Genomic DNA, 15283 nt, shown 5'->3' on the forward strand with positions numbered 1-15283 from the left:
AATATTCACAGGGAGACCCGGGAGTGTGTTAATATTCACAGGGAGACCCGGGAGTGTGTTAATATTCACAGGGGGGTCTCCGGGAGTGTGTTAATATTCACAGGGAGACCCGGGAGTGTGTTAATATTCACAGGGAGACCCGGGAGTGTGTTAATATTCACAGGGAGACCCGGGAGTGTGTTAGTATTTACAGGGGTCTCTGGGAGTGTGTTAATATTCACAGGGGTCTCTGGGAGTGTGTTAATATTCACAGGGGTCTCTGGGAGTGTGTTAATATTCACAGGGGTCTCCGGGACTGTGTTAATATTCACAGGGGTCTCCGGGAGTGTGTTAATATTCACAGAGAGACCCGGGAGTGTGTTAATATTCACAGGGAGACCCGTGAGTGTGTTAATATTCACAGGGGTCTCCGGGAGTGTGTTAATATTCACAGTGGTCTCCGGGAGTGTGTTAATATTCACAGAGAGGCCCGGGAGTGTGTTAATATTCTCAGGGAGACCCGGGAGTGTGTTAATATTCACAGGGAGACCCGGGAGTGTGTTAATATTCACAGCGGTCCCCGGGAGTGTGTTAATATTCACAGCGGTCCCCGGGAGTGTGTTAATATTCACAGAGAGACCCGGGAGTGTGTTAATATTCACAGCGGTCCCCGGGAGTGTGTTAATATTCACAGCGGTCCCCGGGAGTGTGTTAATATTCTCAGGGAGACCCGGGAGTGTGTTAATATTCTCAGGGAGACCCGGGAGTGTGTTAATATTCACAGCGGTCCCCGGGAGTGTGTTAATATTCACAGAGAGACCCGGGAGTGTGTTAATATTTACAGGGGGGTCTCCGGGAGTGTGTTAATATTCACAGGGAGACCCGGGAGTGTGTTAATATTCACAGGGAGACCCGGGAGTGTGTTAATATTTACAGGGAGAGACGGGAGTGTGTTAATATTCACAGGGAGACCCGGGAGTGTGTTAATATTCACAGGGAGACCCGGGAGTGTGTTAGTATTCACAGGGGTCTCTGGGAGTGTGTTAATATTCACAGGGGTCTCCGGGAGTGTGTTAATATTTACAGGGAGACCCGGGAGTGTGTTAATATTCACAGGGGTCTCCGGGAGTGTGTTAGTATTCACAGGGAGACCCGGGAGTGTGTTAATATTCACAGGGAAACCCGGGAGTGTGTTAATATTCACAGGGGTCTCCGGGAGTGTGTTAATATTTACAGGGAGACCCGGGAGTGTGTTAATATTCACAGGGGTCTCCGGGAGTGTGTTAATATTCACAGGGAGACCCGGGAGTGTGTTAATATTTACAGGGAGACCCGGGAGTGTGTTAATATTTACAGGGAGACCCGGGAGTGTGTTAGTATTCACAGGGAGACCCGGGAGTGTGTTAGTATTCACAGGGAGACCCGGGAGTGTGTTAATATTCACAGGGAAACCCGGGAGTGTGTTAATATTCACAGGGAAACCCGGGAGTGTGTTAGTATTCACAGGGAGACCCGGGAGTGTGTTAATATTCACAGGGAAACCCGGGAGTGTGTTAATATTCACAGGTGTCTCCGGGAGTGTGTTAATATTCACAGGGAGACCCGGGAGTGTGTTAATATTTACAGGGAGACCCGGGAGTGTGTTAGTATTCACAGGGAGACCCGGGAGTGTGTTAATATTCACAGGGAGACCCGGGAGTGTGTTAATATTCACAGGGAAACCCGGGAGTGTGTTAATATTCACAGGGAGACCCGGGAGTGTGTTAATATTTACAGGGAGACCCGGGAGTGTGTTAATATTCACAGGGAGACCCGGGAGTGTGTTAATATTCACAGGGAAACCCGGGAGTGTGTTAATATTCACAGGGAGACCCGGGAGTGTGTTAGTATTCACAGGGGTCTCCGGGAGTGTGTTAATATTCACAGGGAGACCCGGGAGTGTGTTAGTATTCACAGGGAGTCCCGGGAGTGTGTTAATATTCACAGGGAGACCCGGGAGTGTGTTAATATTCACAGGGAGACCCGGGAGTGTGTTAATATTCACAGGGAGACCCGGGAGTGTGTTAATATTCACAGGGGTCTCCGGGAGTGTGTTAATATTCACAGGGAGACCCGGGAGTGTGTTAGTATTCACAGGGGTCTCCGGGAGTGTGTTAGTATTCACAGGGAGACCCGGGAGTGTGTTAATATTCACAGGGGGTCCCCGGGAGTGTGTTAGTATTCACAGGGAGACCCGGGAGTGTGTTAGTATTCACAGGGAGACCCGGGAGTGTGTTAATATTCACAGGGAAACCCGGGAGTGTGTTAATATTCACAGGGAGACCCGGGAGTGTGTTAATATTCACAGGGAAACCCGGGAGTGTGTTAATATTCACAGGGAAACCCGGGAGTGTGTTAATATTCACAGGGGGTCCCCGGGAGTGTGTTAATATTCACAGGGAGACCCGGGAGTGTGTTAATATTCACAGGGAGACCCGGGAGTGTGTTAATATTCACAGGGAAACCCGGGAGTGTGTTAATATTCACAGGGAAACCCGGGAGTGTGTTAGTATTCACAGGGAGACCCGGGAGTGTGTTAATATTCACAGGGAAACCCGGGAGTGTGTTAATATTCACAGGTGTCTCCGGGAGTGTGTTAATATTCACAGGGAGACCCGGGAGTGTGTTAATATTTACAGGGAGACCCGGGAGTGTGTTAGTATTCACAGGGAGACCCGGGAGTGTGTTAATATTCACAGGGAGACCCGGGAGTGTGTTAATATTCACAGGGAAACCCGGGAGTGTGTTAATATTCACAGGGAGACCCGGGAGTGTGTTAATATTTACAGGGAGACCCGGGAGTGTGTTAATATTCACAGGGAGACCCGGGAGTGTGTTAATATTCACAGGGAAACCCGGGAGTGTGTTAATATTCACAGGGAGACCCGGGAGTGTGTTAGTATTCACAGGGGTCTCCGGGAGTGTGTTAATATTCACAGGGAGACCCGGGAGTGTGTTAGTATTCACAGGGAGTCCCGGGAGTGTGTTAATATTCACAGGGAGACCCGGGAGTGTGTTAATATTCACAGGGAGACCCGGGAGTGTGTTAATATTCACAGGGAGACCCGGGAGTGTGTTAATATTCACAGGGGTCTCCGGGAGTGTGTTAATATTCACAGGGAGACCCGGGAGTGTGTTAGTATTCACAGGGGTCTCCGGGAGTGTGTTAGTATTCACAGGGAGACCCGGGAGTGTGTTAATATTCACAGGGGGGTCCCCGGGAGTGTGTTAATATTCACAGGGAGACCCGGGAGTGTGTTAATATTCACAGGGAGACCCGGGAGTGTGTTAGTATTCACAGGGGTCTCCGGGTGTGTGTTAATATTCACAGGGAGACCCGGGAGTGTGTTAATATTCACAGGGAGACCCGGGAGTGTGTTAGTATTCACAGGGAGACCCGGGAGTGTGTTAGTATTCACAGGGAGACCCGGGAGTGTGTTAATATTCACAGGGAGACCCGGGAGTGTGTTAATATTCACAGGGAGACCCGGGAGTGTGTTAATATTCACAGGGAGACCCGGGAGTGTGTTAATATTCACAGGGAGACCCGGGAGTGTGTTAATATTTAAAGGGAGACCCGGGAGTGTCTTAATATTCACAGGGAGACCCGGGAGTGTGTTAATATTCACAGGGAAACCCGGGAGTGTGTTAGTATTTACAGGGGTCTCCGGGAGTGTGTTAATATTCACAGGGAGACCCGGGAGTGTGTTAGTATTCACAGGGAGACCCGGGAGTGTGTTAATATTCACAGGGGTCTCCGGGAGTGTGTTAGTATTCACAGGGAGACCCGGGAGTGTGTTAATATTTACAGGGAGACCCGGGAGTGTTTTAATATTCACAGGGAGACCCGGGAGTGTGTTAATATTTACAGGGAGACGCGGGAGTGTGTTAATATTCACAGGGAGACCCGGGAGTGTGTTAATATTCACAGGGAGACCCGGGAGTGTGTTAGTATTCACAGGGGTCTCTGGGAGTGTGTTAATATTCACAGGGAGACCCGGGAGTGTGTTAGTATTTACAGGGGTCTCCGGGAGTGTGTTAGTATTCACAGGGAGACCCGGGAGTGTGTTAATATTCACAGGGAGACCCGGGAGTGTGTTAGTATTCACAGGGGTCTCTGGGAGTGTGTTAATATTCACAGGGAGACCCGGGAGTGTGTTAGTATTCACAGGGAAACCCGCGAGTGTGTTAATATTCACAGGGAGACCCGGGAGTGTGTTAATATTCACAGGGAAACCCGCGAGTGTGTTAATATTCACAGGGAGACCCGGGAGTGTGTTAATATTCACAGGGAGACCCGGGAGTGTGTTAATATTCACAGGGAGACCCGGGAGTGTGTTAGTATTCACAGGGGTCTCTGGGAGTGTGTTAATATTCACAGGGAGACCCGGGAGTGTGTTAATATTTAGAGGGAGACCAGGGAGTGTGTTAATATTCACAGGGAGACCCGGGAGTGTGTTAGTATTCACAGGGAGACCCGGGAGTGTGTTAATATTCACAGGGAGACCCGGGAGTGTGTTAGTATTCACAGGGAGACCCGGGAGTGTGTTAATATTCACAGGGAGACCCGGGAGTGTGTTAATATTCACAGGGGGGTCCCCGGGAGTGTGTTAATATTCACAGGGAGACCCGGGAGTGTGTTAATATTCACAGGGAGACCCGGGAGTGTGTTAGTATTCACAGGGAGACCCGGGAGTGTGTTAATATTCACAGGGAGACCCGGGAGTGTGTTAATATTCACAGGGGGGTCCCCGGGAGTGTGTTAATATTCACAGGGAGACCCGGGAGTGTGTTAATATTCACAGGGAGACCCGGGATTGTGTTAATATTCACAGGGAGACCCGGGATTGTGTTAATATTCACAGGGAGACCCGGGAGTGTGTTAGTATTCACAGGGAGACCCGGGAGTGTGTTAGTATTCACAGGGAGACCCGGGAGTGTGTTAATATTCACAGGGAGACCCGGGAGTGTGTTAGTATTCACAGGGAGACCCGGGAGTGTGTTAATATTCACAGGGAGACCCGGGAGTGTGTTAGTATTCACAGGGAGACCCAGGAGTGTGTTAATATTCACAGGGAGACCCGGGAGTGTGTTAATATTCACAGGGAGACCCGGGATTGTGTTAATATTCACAGGGAGACCCGGGAGTGTGTTAATATTCACAGGGAGACCCGGGAGTGTGTTAATATTCACAGGGGTCTCTGGGAGTGTGTTAATATTCACAGGGAGACCCGGGAGTGTGTTAATATTTACAGGGGTCTCCGGGAGTGTGTTAATATTCACAGGGAGACCCGGGAGTGTGTTAATATTCACAGGGGTCTCCGGGAGTGTGTTAATATTTACAGGGAGACCCGGGAGTGTGTTAATATTCACAGGGGTCTCTGGGAGTGTGTTAATATTCACAGGGAGACCCGGGAGTGTGTTAATATTCACAGGGAGACCCGGGAGTGTGTTAATATTCACAGGGAGACCCGGGAGTGTGTTAATATTCACAGGGAGACCCGGGAGTGTGTTAGTATTCACAGGGAAACCCGGGAGTGTGTTAATATTCACAGGGAGACCCGGGAGTGTGTTAGTATTCACAGGGGTCTCCGGGAGTGTGTTAGTATTCACAGGGAGACCCGGGAGTGTGTTAATATTCACAGGGGGGTCTCCGGAAGTGTGTTAATATTCACAGGGAGACCCGGGAGTGTGTTAATATTCACAGGGAAACCCGCGAGTGTGTTAATATTCACAGGGAGACCCGGGAGTGTGTTAATATTCACAGGGAGACCCGGGAGTGTGTTAATATTCACAGGGGGGTCTCCGGGAGTGTGTTAATATTCACAGGGAGACCCGGGAGTGTGTTAATATTCACAGGGAGACCCGGGAGTGTGTTAATATTCACAGGGAGACCCGGGAGTGTGTTAATATTCACAGGGAGACCCGGGAGTGTGTTAGTATTTACAGGGGTCTCTGGGAGTGTGTTAATATTCACAGGGGTCTCTGGGAGTGTGTTAATATTCACAGGGGTCTCTGGGAGTGTGTTAATATTCACAGGGGTCTCCGGGACTGTGTTAATATTCACAGGGGTCTCCGGGAGTGTGTTAATATTCACAGAGAGACCCGGGAGTGTGTTAATATTCACAGGGAGACCCGGGAGTGTGTTAATATTCACAGCGGTCCCCGGGAGTGTGTTAATATTCACAGAGAGACCCGGGAGTGTGTTAATATTTACAGGGGGGTCTCCGGGAGTGTGTTAATATTCACAGGGAGACCCGGGAGTGTGTTAATATTCACAGGGAGACCCGGGAGTGTGTTAATATTTACAGGGAGAGACGGGAGTGTGTTAATATTCACAGGGAGACCCGGGAGTGTGTTAATATTCACAGGGAGACCCGGGAGTGTGTTAGTATTCACAGGGGTCTCTGGGAGTGTGTTAATATTCACAGGGGTCTCCGGGAGTGTGTTAATATTTACAGGGAGACCCGGGAGTGTGTTAATATTCACAGGGGTCTCCGGGAGTGTGTTAGTATTCACAGGGAGACCCGGGAGTGTGTTAATATTCACAGGGAAACCCGGGAGTGTGTTAATATTCACAGGGGTCTCCGGGAGTGTGTTAATATTTACAGGGAGACCCGGGAGTGTGTTAATATTCACAGGGGTCTCCGGGAGTGTGTTAATATTCACAGGGAGACCCGGGAGTGTGTTAATATTTACAGGGAGACCCGGGAGTGTGTTAATATTTACAGGGAGACCCGGGAGTGTGTTAGTATTCACAGGGAGACCCGGGAGTGTGTTAGTATTCACAGGGAGACCCGGGAGTGTGTTAATATTCACAGGGAAACCCGGGAGTGTGTTAATATTCACAGGGAAACCCGGGAGTGTGTTAGTATTCACAGGGAGACCCGGGAGTGTGTTAATATTCACAGGGAAACCCGGGAGTGTGTTAATATTCACAGGTGTCTCCGGGAGTGTGTTAATATTCACAGGGAGACCCGGGAGTGTGTTAATATTTACAGGGAGACCCGGGAGTGTGTTAGTATTCACAGGGAGACCCGGGAGTGTGTTAATATTCACAGGGAGACCCGGGAGTGTGTTAATATTCACAGGGAAACCCGGGAGTGTGTTAATATTCACAGGGAGACCCGGGAGTGTGTTAATATTTACAGGGAGACCCGGGAGTGTGTTAATATTCACAGGGAGACCCGGGAGTGTGTTAATATTCACAGGGAAACCCGGGAGTGTGTTAATATTCACAGGGAGACCCGGGAGTGTGTTAGTATTCACAGGGGTCTCCGGGAGTGTGTTAATATTCACAGGGAGACCCGGGAGTGTGTTAGTATTCACAGGGAGTCCCGGGAGTGTGTTAATATTCACAGGGAGACCCGGGAGTGTGTTAATATTCACAGGGAGACCCGGGAGTGTGTTAATATTCACAGGGAGACCCGGGAGTGTGTTAATATTCACAGGGGTCTCCGGGAGTGTGTTAATATTCACAGGGAGACCCGGGAGTGTGTTAGTATTCACAGGGGTCTCCGGGAGTGTGTTAGTATTCACAGGGAGACCCGGGAGTGTGTTAATATTCACAGGGGGTCCCCGGGAGTGTGTTAGTATTCACAGGGAGACCCGGGAGTGTGTTAGTATTCACAGGGAGACCCGGGAGTGTGTTAATATTCACAGGGAAACCCGGGAGTGTGTTAATATTCACAGGGAGACCCGGGAGTGTGTTAATATTCACAGGGAAACCCGGGAGTGTGTTAATATTCACAGGGAGACCCGGGAGTGTGTTAATATTCACAGGGAAACCCGGGAGTGTGTTAATATTCACAGGGAAACCCGGGAGTGTGTTAGTATTCACAGGGAGACCCGGGAGTGTGTTAATATTCACAGGGAAACCCGGGAGTGTGTTAATATTCACAGGTGTCTCCGGGAGTGTGTTAATATTCACAGGGAGACCCGGGAGTGTGTTAATATTTACAGGGAGACCCGGGAGTGTGTTAGTATTCACAGGGAGACCCGGGAGTGTGTTAATATTCACAGGGAGACCCGGGAGTGTGTTAATATTCACAGGGAAACCCGGGAGTGTGTTAATATTCACAGGGAGACCCGGGAGTGTGTTAATATTTACAGGGAGACCCGGGAGTGTGTTAATATTCACAGGGAGACCCGGGAGTGTGTTAATATTCACAGGGAAACCCGGGAGTGTGTTAATATTCACAGGGAGACCCGGGAGTGTGTTAGTATTCACAGGGGTCTCCGGGAGTGTGTTAATATTCACAGGGAGACCCGGGAGTGTGTTAGTATTCACAGGGAGTCCCGGGAGTGTGTTAATATTCACAGGGAGACCCGGGAGTGTGTTAATATTCACAGGGAGACCCGGGAGTGTGTTAATATTCACAGGGAGACCCGGGAGTGTGTTAATATTCACAGGGGTCTCCGGGAGTGTGTTAATATTCACAGGGAGACCCGGGAGTGTGTTAGTATTCACAGGGGTCTCCGGGAGTGTGTTAGTATTCACAGGGAGACCCGGGAGTGTGTTAATATTCACAGGGGGGTCCCCGGGAGTGTGTTAATATTCACAGGGAGACCCGGGAGTGTGTTAATATTCACAGGGAGACCCGGGAGTGTGTTAGTATTCACAGGGGTCTCCGGGTGTGTGTTAATATTCACAGGGAGACCCGGGAGTGTGTTAATATTCACAGGGAGACCCGGGAGTGTGTTAGTATTCACAGGGAGACCCGGGAGTGTGTTAATATTCACAGGGAGACCCGGGAGTGTGTTAATATTCACAGGGAGACCCGGGAGTGTGTTAGTATTCACAGGGAGACCCGGGAGTGTGTTAATATTTACAGGGAGACCCGGGAGTGTGTTAATATTCACAGGGGTCTCCGGGAGTGTGTTAGTATTCACAGGGGTCTCCGGGAGTGTGTTAATATTCACAGGGGTCTCCGGGAGTGTGTTAGTATTCACAGGGAGACCCGGGAGTGTGTTAATATTCACAGGGAGACCCGGGAGTGTGTTAATATTCACAGGGGTCTCCGGGAGTGTGTTAATATTCACAGGGGTCTCCGGGAGTGTGTTAATATTTACAGGGGTCTCTGGGAGTGTGTTAATATTCACAGGGAGACCCGGGAGTGTGTTAATATTCACAGGGTGGTGACGGGAGTGTGTTAATATTCACAGGGAGACCCGGGAGTGTGTTAATATTCACAGGGAGACCCGGGAGTGTGTTAATATTCACAGGGGGGTCTCCGGGAGTGTGTTAATATTCACAGGGAGACCCGGGAGTGTGTTAATATTCACAGGGGGGTCTCCGGGAGTGTGTTAATATTCACAGGGAGACCCGGGAGTGTGTTAATATTCACAGGGGTCTCCGGGAGTGTGTTAATATTTACAGGGAGACCCGGGAGTGTGTTAATATTCACAGGGGTCTCCGGGAGTGTGTTAATATTTACAGGGAGACCCGGGAGTGTGTTAATATTCACAGGGAGACCCGGGAGTGTGTTAATATTCACAGGGGGGTCTCCGGGAGTGTGTTAATATTCACAGGGAGACCCGGGAGTGTGTTAATATTCACAGGGGGGTCTCCGGGAGTGTGTTAATATTCACAGGGAGACCCGGGAGTGTGTTAATATTCACAGGGAGACCCGGGAGTGTGTTAATATTCACAGGGAGACCCGGGAGTGTGTTAGTATTCACAGGGAAACCCGGGAGTGTGTTAATATTCACAGGGAGACCCGGGAGTGTGTTAGTATTCACAGGGGTCTCCGGGAGTGTGTTAGTATTCACAGGGAGACCCGGGAGTGTGTTAATATTTACAGGGAGACCCGGGAGTGTGTTAATATTCACAGGGGTCTCCGGGAGTGTGTTAGTATTCACAGGGAGACCCGGGAGTGTGTTAATATTCACAGGGAGACCCGGGAGTGTGTTAATATTCACAGGGAGACCCGGGAGTGTGTTAATATTCACAGGGAGACCCGGGAGTGTGTTAGTATTCACAGGGAGACCCGGGAGTGTGTTAATATTTACAGGGAGACCCGGGAGTGTGTTAATATTCACAGGGGTCTCCGGGAGTGTGTTAGTATTCACAGGGGTCTCCGGGAGTGTGTTAATATTCACAGGGGTCTCCGGGAGTGTGTTAGTATTCACAGGGAGATCCGGGAGTGTGTTAATATTCACAGGGAGACCCGGGAGTGTGTTAATATTCACAGGGGTCTCCGGGAGTGTGTTAATATTCACAGGGGTCTCCGGGAGTGTGTTAATATTTACAGGGGTCTCTGGGAGTGTGTTAATATTCACAGGGAGACCCGGGAGTGTGTTAATATTCACAGGGTGGTGACGGGAGTGTGTTAATATTCACAGGGAGACCCGGGAGTGTGTTAATATTCACAGGGAGACCCGGGAGTGTGTTAATATTCACAGGGTGGTGACGGGAGTGTGTTAATATTCACAGGGAGACCCGGGAGTGTGTTAATATTCACAGGGAGACCCGGGAGTGTGTTAATATTCACAGGGGTCTCCGGGAGTGTGTTAATATTTACAGGGAGACCCGGGAGTGTGTTAATATTCACAGGGAGACCCGGGAGTGTGTTAATATTCACAGGGGGGTCTCCGGGAGTGTGTTAGTATTCACAGGGAGACCCGGGAGTGTGTTAATATTCACAGGGAGACCCGGGAGTGTGTTAATATTCACAGGGGTCTCCGGGAGTGTGTTAATATTTACAGGGAGACCCGGGAGTGTGTTAATATTCACAGGGAGACCCGGGAGTGTGTTAATATTCACAGGGGGGTCTCCGGGAGTGTGTTAATATTCACAGGGAGACCCGGGAGTGTGTTAATATTCACAGGGGGGTCTCCGGGAGTGTGTTAATATTCACAGGGAGACCCGGGAGTGTGTTAATATTCACAGGGAGACCCGGGAGTGTGTTAATATTCACAGGGAGACCCGGGAGTGTGTTAGTATTCACAGGGAAACCCGGGAGTGTGTTAATATTCACAGGGAGACCCGGGAGTGTGTTAGTATTCACAGGGGTCTCCGGGAGTGTGTTAGTATTCACAGGGAGACCCGGGAGTGTGTTAATATTCACAGGGGGGTCTCCGGGAGTGTGTTAATATTCACAGGGAGACCCGGGAGTGTGTTAATATTCACAGGGAGACCCGGGAGTGTGTTAGTATTCACAGGGAGACCCGGGAGTGTGTTAATATTCACAGGGGTCTCCGGGAGTGTGTTAATATTCACAGGGAGACCCGGGAGTGTGTTAATATTCACAGGGAGACCCGGGAGTGTGTTAATATTCACAGGGAGACCCGGGAGTGTGTTAGTATTCACAGGGGTCTCCGGGAGTGTGTTAGTATTCACAGGGAGACCCGGGAGTGTGTTAATATTTACAGGGAGACCCGGGAGTGTGTTAATATTCACAGGGGTCTCCGGGAGTGTGTTAGTATTCACAGGGAGACCCGGGAGTGTGTTAATATTCACAGGGAGACCCGGGAGTGTGTTAATATTCACAGGGAGACCCGGGAGTGTGTTAATATTCACAGGGAGACCCGGGAGTGTGTTAGTATTCACAGGGAGACCCGGGAGTGTGTTAATATTTACAGGGAGACCCGGGAGTGTGTTAATATTCACAGGGGTCTCCGGGAGTGTGTTAGTATTCACAGGGGTCTCCGGGAGTGTGTTAATATTCACAGGGGTCTCCGGGAGTGTGTTAGTATTCACAGGGAGATCCGGGAGTGTGTTAATATTCACAGGGAGACCCGGGAGTGTGTTAATATTCACAGGGGTCTCCGGGAGTGTGTTAATATTCACAGGGGTCTCCGGGAGTGTGTTAATATTTACAGGGGTCTCTGGGAGTGTGTTAATATTCACAGGGAGACCCGGGAGTGTGTTAATATTCACAGGGTGGTGACGGGAGTGTGTTAATATTCACAGGGAGACCCGGGAGTGTGTTAATATTCACAGGGAGACCCGGGAGTGTGTTAATATTCACAGGGTGGTGACGGGAGTGTGTTAATATTCACAGGGAGACCCGGGAGTGTGTTAATATTCACAGGGAGACCCGGGAGTGTGTTAATATTCACAGGGGTCTCCGGGAGTGTGTTAATATTTACAGGGAGACCCGGGAGTGTGTTAATATTCACAGGGAGACCCGGGAGTGTGTTAATATTCACAGGGGGGTCTCCGGGAGTGTGTTAGTATTCACAGGGAGACCCGGGAGTGTGTTAATATTCACAGGGAGACCCGGGAGTGTGTTAATATTCACAGGGGTCTCCGGGAGTGTGTTAATATTTACAGGGAGACCCGGGAGTGTGTTAATATTCACAGGGAGACCCGGGAGTGTGTTAATATTCACAGGGGGGTCTCCGGGAGTGTGTTAATATTCACAGGGAGACCCGGGAGTGTGTTAATATTCACAGGGGGGTCTCCGGGAGTGTGTTAATATTCACAGGGAGACCCGGGAGTGTGTTAATATTCACAGGGAGACCCGGGAGTGTGTTAATATTCACAGGGAGACCCGGGAGTGTGTTAGTATTCATAGGGAAACCCGGGAGTGTGTTAATATTCACAGGGAGACCCGGGAGTGTGTTAGTATTCACAGGGGTCTCCGGGAGTGTGTTAGTATTCACAGGGAGACCCGGGAGTGTGTTAATATTCACAGGGGGGTCTCCGGGAGTGTGTTAATATTCACAGGGAGACCCGGGAGTGTGTTAATATTCACAGGGAGACCCGGGAGTGTGTTAGTATTCACAGGGAGACCCGGGAGTGTGTTAATATTCACAGGGGTCTCCGGGAGTGTGTTAATATTCACAGGGAGACCCGGGAGTGTGTTAATATTCACAGGGAGACCCGGGAGTGTGTTAATATTCACAGGGAGACCCGGGAGTGTGTTAATATTCACAGGGAGACCCGGGAGTGTGTTAGTATTTACAGGGGTCTCTGGGAGTGTGTTAATATTCACAGGGGTCTCTGGGAGTGTGTTAATATTCACAGGGGTCTCCGGGAGTGTGTTAATATTCACAGGGGTCTCCGGGAGTGTGTTAATATTCACAGGGGTCTCCGGGAGTGTGTTAATATTCACAGGGGTCTCCGGGAGTGTGTTAATATTCACAGGGGTCTCCGGGAGTGTGTTAATATTCACAGGGAGACCCGGGAGTGTGTTAATATTCACAGGGGTCTCCGGGAGTGTGTTAATATTCACAGAGAGACCCGGGAGTGTGTTAATATTCACAGGGAGACCCGGGAGTGTGTTAATATTCACAGGGAAACCCGGGAGTGTGTTAATATTCACAGGGGTCTCCGGGAGTGTGTTAATATTCACAGTGGTCTCCGGGAGTGTGTTAATATTCACAGAGAGACCCGGGAGTGTGTTAATATTCACAGGGAGACCCGGGAGTGTGTTAATATTCACAGCGGTCCCCGGGAGTGTGTTAATATTCACAGCGGTCCCCGGGAGTGTGTTAATATTTACAGGGGGGTCTCCGGGAGTGTGTTAATATTCACAGGGAGACCCGGGAGTGTGTTAATATTCACAGGGAGACCCGGGAGTGTGTTAATATTTACAGGGGGTCTCCGGGAGTGTGTTAATATTCACAGGGGTCTCCGGGAGTGTGTTAATATTCACAGGGGTCTCCGGGAGTGTGTTAATATTCACAGGGAGACCCGGGAGTGTGTTAATATTCACAGAGAGACCCGGGAGTGTGTTAATATTCACAGAGAGACCCGGGAGTTTGTTAATATTCACAGGGAGACCCGGGAGTGTGTTAATATTCACAGGGAAACCCGGGAGTGTGTTAATATTCACAGGGGTCTCCGGGAGTGTGTTAATATTCACAGTGGTCTCCGGGAGTGTGTTAATATTCACAGAGAGACCCGGGAGTGTGTTAATATTCACAGGGAGACCCGGGAGTGTGTTAATATTCACAGCGGTCCCCGGGAGTGTGTTAATATTCACAGCGGTCCCCGGGAGTGTGTTAATATTTACAGGGGGGTCTCCGGGAGTGTGTTAATATTCACAGGGAGACCCGGGAGTGTGTTAATATTCACAGGGAGACCCGGGAGTGTGTTAATATTTACAGGGGGTCTCCGGGAGTGTGTTAATATTCACAGGGGTCTCCGGGAGTGTGTTAATATTCACAGGGGTCTCCGGGAGTGTGTTAATATTCACAGGGAGACCCGGGAGTGTGTTAATATTCACAGGGGTCTCCGGGAGTGTGTTAATATTTACAGGGGTCTCCGGGAGTGTGTTAATATTTACAGGGAGACCCGGGAGTGTGTTAATATTCACAGGGAGTCCCGGGAGTGTGTTAATATTCACAGGGAGACCCGGGAGTGTGTTAATATTTACAGGGAGACCCGGGAGTGTGTTAATATTCACAGGGAGACCCGGGAGTGTGTTAATATTCACAGGGAGACCCGGGAGTGTGTTAATATTCACAGGGAGACCCGGGAGTGTGTTAATATTCGCAGGGAGACCCGGGAGTGTGTTAATATTCACAGGGGTCTCCGGGAGTGTGTTAATATTTACAGGGGTCTCCGGGAGTGTGTTAATATTCACAGGGGTCCCCGGGAGTTTGTTAATATTCACAGGGGTCTCCGGGAGTGTGTTAATATTCACAGGGGTCTCCGGGAGTGTGTTAATATTCGCAGGGAGACCCGGGATGGTGTTAATATTCGCAGGGAGACCCGGGAGTGTGTTAATATTCACAGGGAGACCCGGGAGTGTGTTAATATTCACAGGGTTCCCCGGGAGTGTGTTAATATTTACAGGGAGACCCGGGAGTGTGTTAATATTCACAGGGAGACCCGGGAGTGTGTTAATATTCACAGGGAGACCCGGGAGTGTGTTAATATTTACAGGGAGACCCGGGAGTGTGTTAATATTCACAGGGAGACCCGGGAGTGTGCTAATATTCACAGGGAGACCCGGGAGTGTGTTAATATTTACAGGGAGACCCGGGAGTGTGTTAATATTCACAGGGAGACCCGGGAGTGTGTTAATATTCACAGGGAGACCCGGGAGTGTGTTAATATTCACAGGGGTCTCCGGGAGTGTGTTAATATTTACAGGGGTCTCCGGGAGTGTGTTAATATTCACAGGGGTCCCCGGGAGTGTGTTAATATTCACAGGGGTCTCCGGGAGTGTGTTAATATTTACAGGGGGTCTCCGGGAGTGTGTTAATATTCACAGGGGTCTCCGGGAGTGTGTTCATATTTATAGGGGTCTCTGGGAGTGTGTTAATATTTACAGGGGTCTCCGGGAGTGTGTTAATATTCACAGGGGTC

At 49.9% G+C, this 15283-nt stretch overlaps 1 protein-coding gene across 1 annotated transcript in view; it reads left to right on the plus strand.

The window, feature by feature from the left end:
• Positions 1-15283, plus strand: part of LOC144488095 (sodium/potassium-transporting ATPase subunit alpha-2-like) — a gene marked incomplete at its 3' end in the record, with an annotated part of 61517 nt that overhangs the window by 42860 nt on the left and 3374 nt on the right. The gene's annotated exons all lie outside the window — the stretch shown is intronic.

Source organism: Mustelus asterias, unplaced genomic scaffold, assembly GCF_964213995.1.
Source record: "Mustelus asterias unplaced genomic scaffold, sMusAst1.hap1.1 HAP1_SCAFFOLD_1285, whole genome shotgun sequence".
Classification (NCBI taxonomy): domain Eukaryota; kingdom Metazoa; phylum Chordata; class Chondrichthyes; order Carcharhiniformes; family Triakidae; genus Mustelus; species Mustelus asterias.